Raw genomic sequence first — 8,310 nt, 5'->3', positions numbered from 1 at the left:
GACTGTGCTGGAATTGTTGTCAGTATTGAAGATAACACCATGCTGGCAGTGCCCTTGGTACAGAACATTAAACTGATTGAAACTCTGGGCCTTGTGTATGAGGCAGTGCAGACCACAGTGCCAACACCAAGAAGTCTGTCACCAGTGCAGGGGGTGCTGACAACAGTAAAGACGAGGTCACCACAGTCAAATGCTCTTAAATCAGTGGTGAATTAGGAACAGACAGGCACAACAAGTTCACTGCTCCTGATATGTCAGTAGTGTGGAGACTGTCGGTGCCGACATCACTGTCATTGGTCCCAGATTCCACAGACATTCCTTGGGTGGTACTGAAGTCAATGGTATGAAGTCTAATTGATTAGGCCTCAGAACAGGCAAGAAGGTTGACAGCCCCACTCTATCTCGTGTACCAGAAGACTCACAGTGCCAGTCTGCACTCTCCCTAGACAGGGAGGAGAAATCTCTTCAGACTCTGGAGTACCCCTGGTCCATTTTGTGAGTTCTTTTCTTTGGGGGACCAGAGGAAAAGGAATGATCCCTCTTCCTCCTGGGTGAAGAATCCAAGCCCCAGTCAGTACCAGCTTTGGCACCTGATGATCTGTGGTGATCCCCAGCCCCAAAGCTGGCCTCATCGCCTGCTTCATTAGGTGCTGCTTCAAATGAAAGTTCTTCAACATCTGCATTGTCTTCTTAAAGGACTTGCAAACAGAGCGCCTTTCCTTAATGTGCCCTTCCCCAAGGCACAATACACATAGAGACTACAGGTCACTAGTAGATATAGCAACTCCACACAATGGACAACATTTGAAACCTGGAGAAGCCATTACCTCAGGGTAAACTCTAATTTTAAACTACACCACACTAAACTTACACTGAAGGTACTACTAAACGAGTTCACTATTTATAGACTAAACCACATAAACACTGTGATAACAAAGGTGAACTGAACACTACAATGAACACTCCAACTCAAGCTGCAGGCGGTGAGAAGGAACTGAGTGGAGTCTGGGCACCACCACCCTTATGTAGTTATGGGAGGAGCTATGAGGGCCAGAGGGCACAAGTGCCACCCTGACAGGTGCTGCTAAGCAAAGTTCTCCAGCTTTGGTGCACTGGGCGCACACACACCTGAGTGGAATACACATCTGCAACAGCTCAAAGTAGAGTCTTGAGTGCAGGGGAAGAATATTTCCAACGGAGAATTCCAGCTGTTGAACACCTTACCAGAGGACATTGGGTGGAGTCTGAACTTGACCATGTTCAAGTCTAAATGCAAAACCCACCTCTTTGATAAGGCCTGCCCCAGTAATGGTACCTTCCCAGGTATCTTTTGGTTTTATTATCATCCAGAGAGGTCAAATGATTCTGGAATATGGATGCAAAGAATCTGGGGTATGTATTGTCCTAGGATCATCTCTCCAACTTCCTGACTAGCACTTTGGAGCAATCAGAGAAAAGGCTGCCTCTAAATAATCCAGCCCATGTTTCATACTGTTACCAGCAAATGCTCACTTTGGATGTACCGTCCCTGCTGTGTGAATACACATACAGTACAAACATGGTCACTACAACTCCTAGTCATCCCAAACTTCTAAGGTTAATTGTCATGACACATCCACAGCAGTTCAAATCAGCTGGGGTGCACTTCATAACAGACTGTGGCCATAAAACATACAGACACCATGTTAGCTAATCCAGGGAATACTGCGTCAAAAGCACAGATCTTTATCACTTGAGCGAAAGGATATGATGATGATGATGATTAAATATTGTATTGTATTAGCGCCCAGAGGTCAAGTAGGTTAGGGCCCCATTGTCTCCTAACTTCTAGTCTAGGGGCCTGTCTGCTGTACCATGTTGCCTCATCTGCCCTTATATAAGTGCTTGCTAACTACTAAATTCATCGCATGTGGATAAATGAATATCTTAGGGCTCTCTGCTAGCCACTAAGTCCACAAACAGCTAAATTATACAAACCTTGGTGTGGTTAGTGCTAGTGCTAGTGCTATCCACTTTGCATTTATTTTGCTTTACTTTTAATAACTTTTACATTTCAGTTTTCTGAAAACATTTTAAGAAGGAAGACTCTTACACAATATATCCTTCCATCTTCCTAGCAGAAGGACCAGAAAAAGCAAAGAGAAATGCTTATATATGTCTCTTTTCTATTATTTTGACCATACTTTGTTAATAATTTTTCTAACTTCTTTGGTTTTTATCCTGACCTGCAGCACTCCCTCACACAAATGAATAGAAGGAGATGCTGAGTTTTAGAGTCTAACCATCTGTATCTCTTCCACCTCATTTGTGAAAAGAGAAAGCTGCAATCATAGTTACAGTCTTGTATAACATTGTTAATAGTTATCAATGTAGTGGGAGTGACTACTATAGTTAAGGTTGCATAACTGTTTTCATTCTAACCCCTTGTTTGAAATGCTTGTAATTTCGGAAATTTTCACCTAGTTGATATTTTCAAGTCTATCCAGAGGTCAGTTTATTTCAGAAAATATGAGCAAAAGCAGTTCAGTCATTTTCGAGTACGAAAGAAAGTGAAAAATACACTTTTCTAGTCCATAGAAAGAATTCTTGCAACCATTTTTAACAGCTCCAGTGCAAAAGCAGCTATGGAAAGTTGAAATTAAGCAAGGAAATAGCCCTCACTGAGTAGAATAGTCTTTGAGTGTTCTGGTGAAAATTGGATTTGCTTGTCTAAGTAATGAGCATTTGAAAATCACACGTGGTCTGTACACAGTAGATTTTTAACAGCTATAATGGTATTTTTAATAGCAATCATTTAACACGCACAGGAGCCTTTGCCTCATTTGTTATGCTTCACGTATATACATTTTTGTCATGGACTCTGGTTGTGTGGCATATGCAATAGTATGATGGTATGACAGAAGTGGCTACATTTCAATGGTGAATAAAGTGTTTTTTACTGTTTGTAAATCACCCTGGGATCCCTCAGGGTGAAAAGTGCTATAGAAATTCAAGTTACAAAATTATTACATAGCTATAGAAAAGTAAAACTAAGAGTTAGCCAGGCATAGGAATAATAACCAACCATAGGTATTTTGAAGATGATGTACAAGAAAACAAATCAGAAATTGAAATATGGATTAAAGTTTCACTTAATCTGGTCTGTATGTAACTGTGGACTGACCACAACCATGTTAAGGCAGCATTCAACTTCTCTGTAAAACATTTGCTGGTCCACAGGAAGAGTTTGTTGCATTAAGTAATTTATGGGGTGCTAAGAAGTTCCTTAAGCTATTATTAAAAACATACAAAATCTTCCCTGGTTAGAATTCTAGTAACTCAGACTTCTAACTAAGCAGAACTGATAGGGCAGCCTTTTGATGTTTAATGAGTTCTGCAGCAGATGTGAGATGTGATAGACAGGGGAGCCTTGGTGATTTAGTGCTCATGAAACGAAATGATGAGATCCCCTCCTGAAAAAGAAAATGTAGCTAAAAAGGACAATTTTTTTCTTCTTTTTCAGCCCATGTGTTTTTGATTTCCTCACCCCGTGCCTCTCAGTGCTGGCTCATTTCCATTCAAACACACACAGAACACTGAAAACTAATTAGCCTTGGATACAGCCACAGGAAGTTAGGCTGCCAAGTCCCCTTTCCCCCACAATTCCTCAACTTTCTCAGCTTGCCTCAGGCCAAGGGCCTTGAACTGGGCCTCTCTGTGTAGGTTGCCAGGTCTAATTTTACAATTTCCCTTCACCTTATCAAGTGCCCCAGGCCTGACAAGGGGGAAAGGATCAGAGCCAATGTTGTGTTGTGGGCCTTTCTCCCTCACACCCAGTCCCCACCCACCTTTTTTCTTTTCTGCATCAACTTTGGGAGCCTTGCTCATATCTAGTTTCTCTGTTGACTTGTTAATCTGACCTTTGCTAATGCTTTTTAAAGGAACCAAAGAGAACTTCACCGTCTTGTAAAACTTAAGAATCCTCCTTCTCCCAGACTTTTCTTGAAGGTTAACAAATTTTCCCAAGAGTCAAAGCACCGCAGGTGTCAACCATTCTCAAGCATCTCATTTCAAAGTAGAACCCACTGCAATCCCAATGTAAGAAGCCAGATCCTGATTAAAGAGAAGCAGCAGGCTGAATGCCAGCATTCAGTGGGCAGAGACACTACCTATGCAACATACTAGAAATTATCTGCTTCTTTCAGAGTGGCTGGGAAGTTATGTTTTAAAAGAAAAAACAAATTGTCAGAGTCAGGAAGGAGACATGGGTTCTTTTCCTGTGTGACCTGGAGCAAAAGTCACTTAAGCTCTTGGGAACTCAGTTTCCCTATTCATAAGATGGCAATAACATTACTTTCCCACCTTTGTAAAGTGCCTTGAGATCCATGGATGAAAAGCACTATATATGTATTGTTATTTATTGGTTGTCTCAGCAGAGAGGGCAAAGACGGAAAAACTCTTGTGAAGTGAATTCTCTTCTTAGCCATAGAGATGGTCCTTCCATGTCAGAATGAAGACCATAGGAACATAGGAATTGACATTCTGGATCAAACTGAGGTCAATCTAGTGTACTGTCTCTGATAGTGGCCAGAACTAGATGCTTCAGAGGAAGATGTAAGGTAATCAGCCCCCAACATTAGGTCTCATCCTTATCTCTAAAAAAGATTAGCTTAAACCCTGAAGCATGTGGTTTAAGTATTCCTTCCACACAATATATAAAAAATTATGATAATGCTGGATATTCTTGATATCTATGTAAATGTCCAATCCCTTTTTGAATCTTGCTAAGTGCTTAGCCTCAACAACTTCCTATGGCAGTGATTTCCACAGTTTAATCACACATTGTGTGAAAAAGTATTTCCTTTTCACTGCCATTAGTGGGAGGCATATGGGGAAACCTGCAATGCCACCACCTGTGCTGTACTTCCCCTGGGAATAATAAACATTGATCTTCAGTCCACAGGGTTGTTAATCTGACATCTTTCATCAGCACTAAATTAACTTTTAAAAGTTTTCAAAAGAACTAAAGCAAAATATTAATATAAGTATTGAGAAAACCTAGGGTTGAGAAGGAAGAAGATGCTTCATGAAAAGCATTCTATTGTATGTGGAGACAATTCTGAATTCTGACAATTCTTTAGACAAAAATGTCACTGGCATTTAGGCTATTAGCTCTTTGGGACAGGGGATTGTCATTTTTTCTGGCTTTTTACAGTGCCTAGCACAATAGGGCCCCAGCCTGGTTGGCCTATAGGTGTTACCACAATGTAGGTATTTAACAATAATAATATGCTTTGGGCAAGGATGACATCCTGTGTTTTCTTATTTCTCTCATTTTTATATTTCTAGGGGTATTTTCAAGAAAACAGCCTCTTTGTTTTCATCCCTCACTGATGTCAGAACTCTTGTTTATGTTTATCACATCACTAGTAGATGTGTGGAGCAGGGCTTAAATTCAACCAGAGCCATCCTGAGCAGAGCACTGGTAAATATTTTCAAACCCACAGACGCCCCAGCGCCTCCCACAGGGCTTCAGCTCCAAGCCCCCGCACCTCTCATGGGGATTCAGCCCTGAGCCCTGGCTTGCTCCACGGGGCTGAAACCCTGAGCTCCGGGGCGCCCGCAGGGCTGAAGCCCCAAGCTCTGGTGTGCCTTGTGGGGCTGAACCCTGAGCCCCAGGGCTCCAGGAAATACTCTGTGAGAATTTAAGCCCTACTGTGGAGACTGTGATTTCAGGTAAGGAATAAGTAGCAGGGCTAGATGAATCCCCGGGGAGATGATTCTGTTTTTATGCTTGTTTTAAATAAATGGAGGAAAAGAAAGACAGAAAATGTGATAAGTGAGCAGAGTTGTCTCTGTAAAATGGGAAAATTTCAAGATGATATTAGCTAGAGATTGGCTAAAAATGGTCTAAAATTCTGAGGCATTCGGATTCAGAATTCCGAGTCAGCTCATTATGGAAAATGAGGTTAACTGCAAAGTTAATTCCTAGATTCTAAGGCCAGAAGACAACAGAAGTACATTTACATCTAAGGTAAACAAAGTGATTAGGCCAATAAAAAAAGCAAATTGACCAGAGGATGAGGAAGACACTATAGTGTCTACACACCAGAAGGGGAGAGGAATTTTGTCTGGGTTTACTTTGCAAAGAATAGATTTCAAAATTTAACTGGACTATAAAAAGAAGCTTGGGCTAGGCAGTTTAGATTCTGAATGTCCCCAAAATACCTATGTGGGTGAAATGAGACAATCATTATGCTCTCGAATTAACTCACATGGGAAAATGATAAAAGACAAAAACACCCTATCGCCTGTGGGTGAACACTTTTCACAAAGCAATCACTCTATATCTCACCTATCAGTTCTCATCCTCACAGGAAACCTGAGCAACACTTTCAAAAGACAAGCCTGGGAGCTAAATTCATAACTTTGTTAGACACTAAAAATCATGGGCTGAACAGAGACACTGGAATTATGATTTATTATGGCAATCTGTAACACACTAATCTCCCTTTTTTCCCCTATGATTGCATAGATCTTAATGGGCCACTCTGCCTTGAACAGTCCCTTAGAATATGTGCTAACTACTTATGCTAAACAATCTGTTCCATCTTGCATTTAGCTGTGGTGCTCAGAATACTTTTCCCAGACCAGAAGAAGAGCTCTGTGAAGGCTTGAAAAATTGTCTCTCTCACCAACAGAAGTTGGTCAAACAAAAGATACTACCTCCTCCTCCTTGTCTCTAGGGGAAAGGTATCTTTAGCTCCCAGGGTTGGCTTTGCCTTTGGGATATGTTGCTTCCCGAGCCTACGCGTCTGGGTTAGGATGTTGCATGGAGCCTGGTGTCTCTGATCTGGGTCCAGGTACAAGCTTTGGTTTTGGAAAGCAATAATCTCAGTCACAGAAATTTCTTTTTGCATTATTCTTGTGGATACATTCTGTAGATTATACTTTACATAGCACGTTCCTGTTGCATTAACCACAGTGGATCATGTAGGGATCTGCACTGAGTAAGAAAAGGCTGCATAGATAAGAAGATGAAGATCATATATATACAGGTTTATTTAACAGGAAGGCTCTTATGTTTTATTGCGAATTCATGGCGTGAGGGCTAAGGCAGCAGAAAAGGATGCCAACTTAGTGATAAAAGGAAAGATTCTCAGGTCTGGTCTCCTCAGAGATGACCATGTGCCTCCCCACTAACGTTGTTCATCAGTTTCAAAGAGCTGCTAGCTACAATATTAGTGTTTTCTCTCACAGGGACAAGAATCTTGATAAAATTGACTGTCCAAGGTTTTTTCTGCATCCATAGCAGAAATGTGAAAGTCATGCTGGAAAGAGGAAACATCAGAATCTGAGCATTTCAGCTCAGAACACCTCTTACATAGTCTCCTTTTCAGAAATATACAGGAGTGGATCAAAATGGACAACTGACCCCAAAATGTTAATTGTGAAGGAAACACTGTAACTATGGTTAAGCCAACTTGGGCCTTGATTTTGAATGGGACCTTAATCAGGACTCCCTCTTTACACCTGCAGTTTTGTAAATGAGCTCATTTAGATATACAACTACCTGATAGTGCCCTCATACCAGGTACTTGGGCATTAAAATGACCTACTTTGCACTTGCATATAATTCTGGATTCAAACTTGTGCTCTTAAATTGTAAACACAGAAGGAAGCCCAGGTTTTAAAAATCTGGAACTTGCAATTAGAGCTGGTTGGAAAATGGGAGGAAAAGGGTGTCAGAAAACGTTGACTTTCCAGCAAAAAACTAAAAACCTGACAACCAACCATTTTCTGCTAGAAATGATAAAAATTAAACTTTCAGCCACAAAAAAAAAAAAAAAAAAAAAAAGATATGGGCTGGAAATTTCGTTTTCAGTTTTTTTGATTTTCAGATGAAAATGTGAACACTTTTGAGCAAAACGGACACTTTCTTCAAAACTATTATTTTAGATGAAAACCCATTTTTTGTCCTCAAAAAAGTTTAAATTGAAAGTTTTTAACCAGCTCTACTTGCAATCATCTGTATGTCACAACTCTGATATCACTGGAGCAATGCTCTATGGACTCTAGTGAGGTATAAATTCTCCCTTGACTCTGTAGCTATGAAATTGGGGTTGACTTCAATCGGTACAATTTTTTCTTCCTCTGGTCTTCAGGGCTGAACCTGCCTGTGATAAGAGCTCTGAAAAGTGAAATGTGCTAGGAGCATACATGTTAGAGTAATAGACATAACACATGTCAATGTCCCCACTTACATGCTCTACCTAATCTAATCCTACTAATGCTAGAGATGCACCTTGTGACAGTCTCCTCAGGACAGCC

The sequence above is a fragment of the Chrysemys picta genome, chromosome 1, assembly GCF_011386835.1.
Source record: "Chrysemys picta bellii isolate R12L10 chromosome 1, ASM1138683v2, whole genome shotgun sequence".
Taxonomy (NCBI): domain Eukaryota; kingdom Metazoa; phylum Chordata; order Testudines; family Emydidae; genus Chrysemys; species Chrysemys picta.
Note: the sequence above shows the minus strand (reverse complement) of the source record.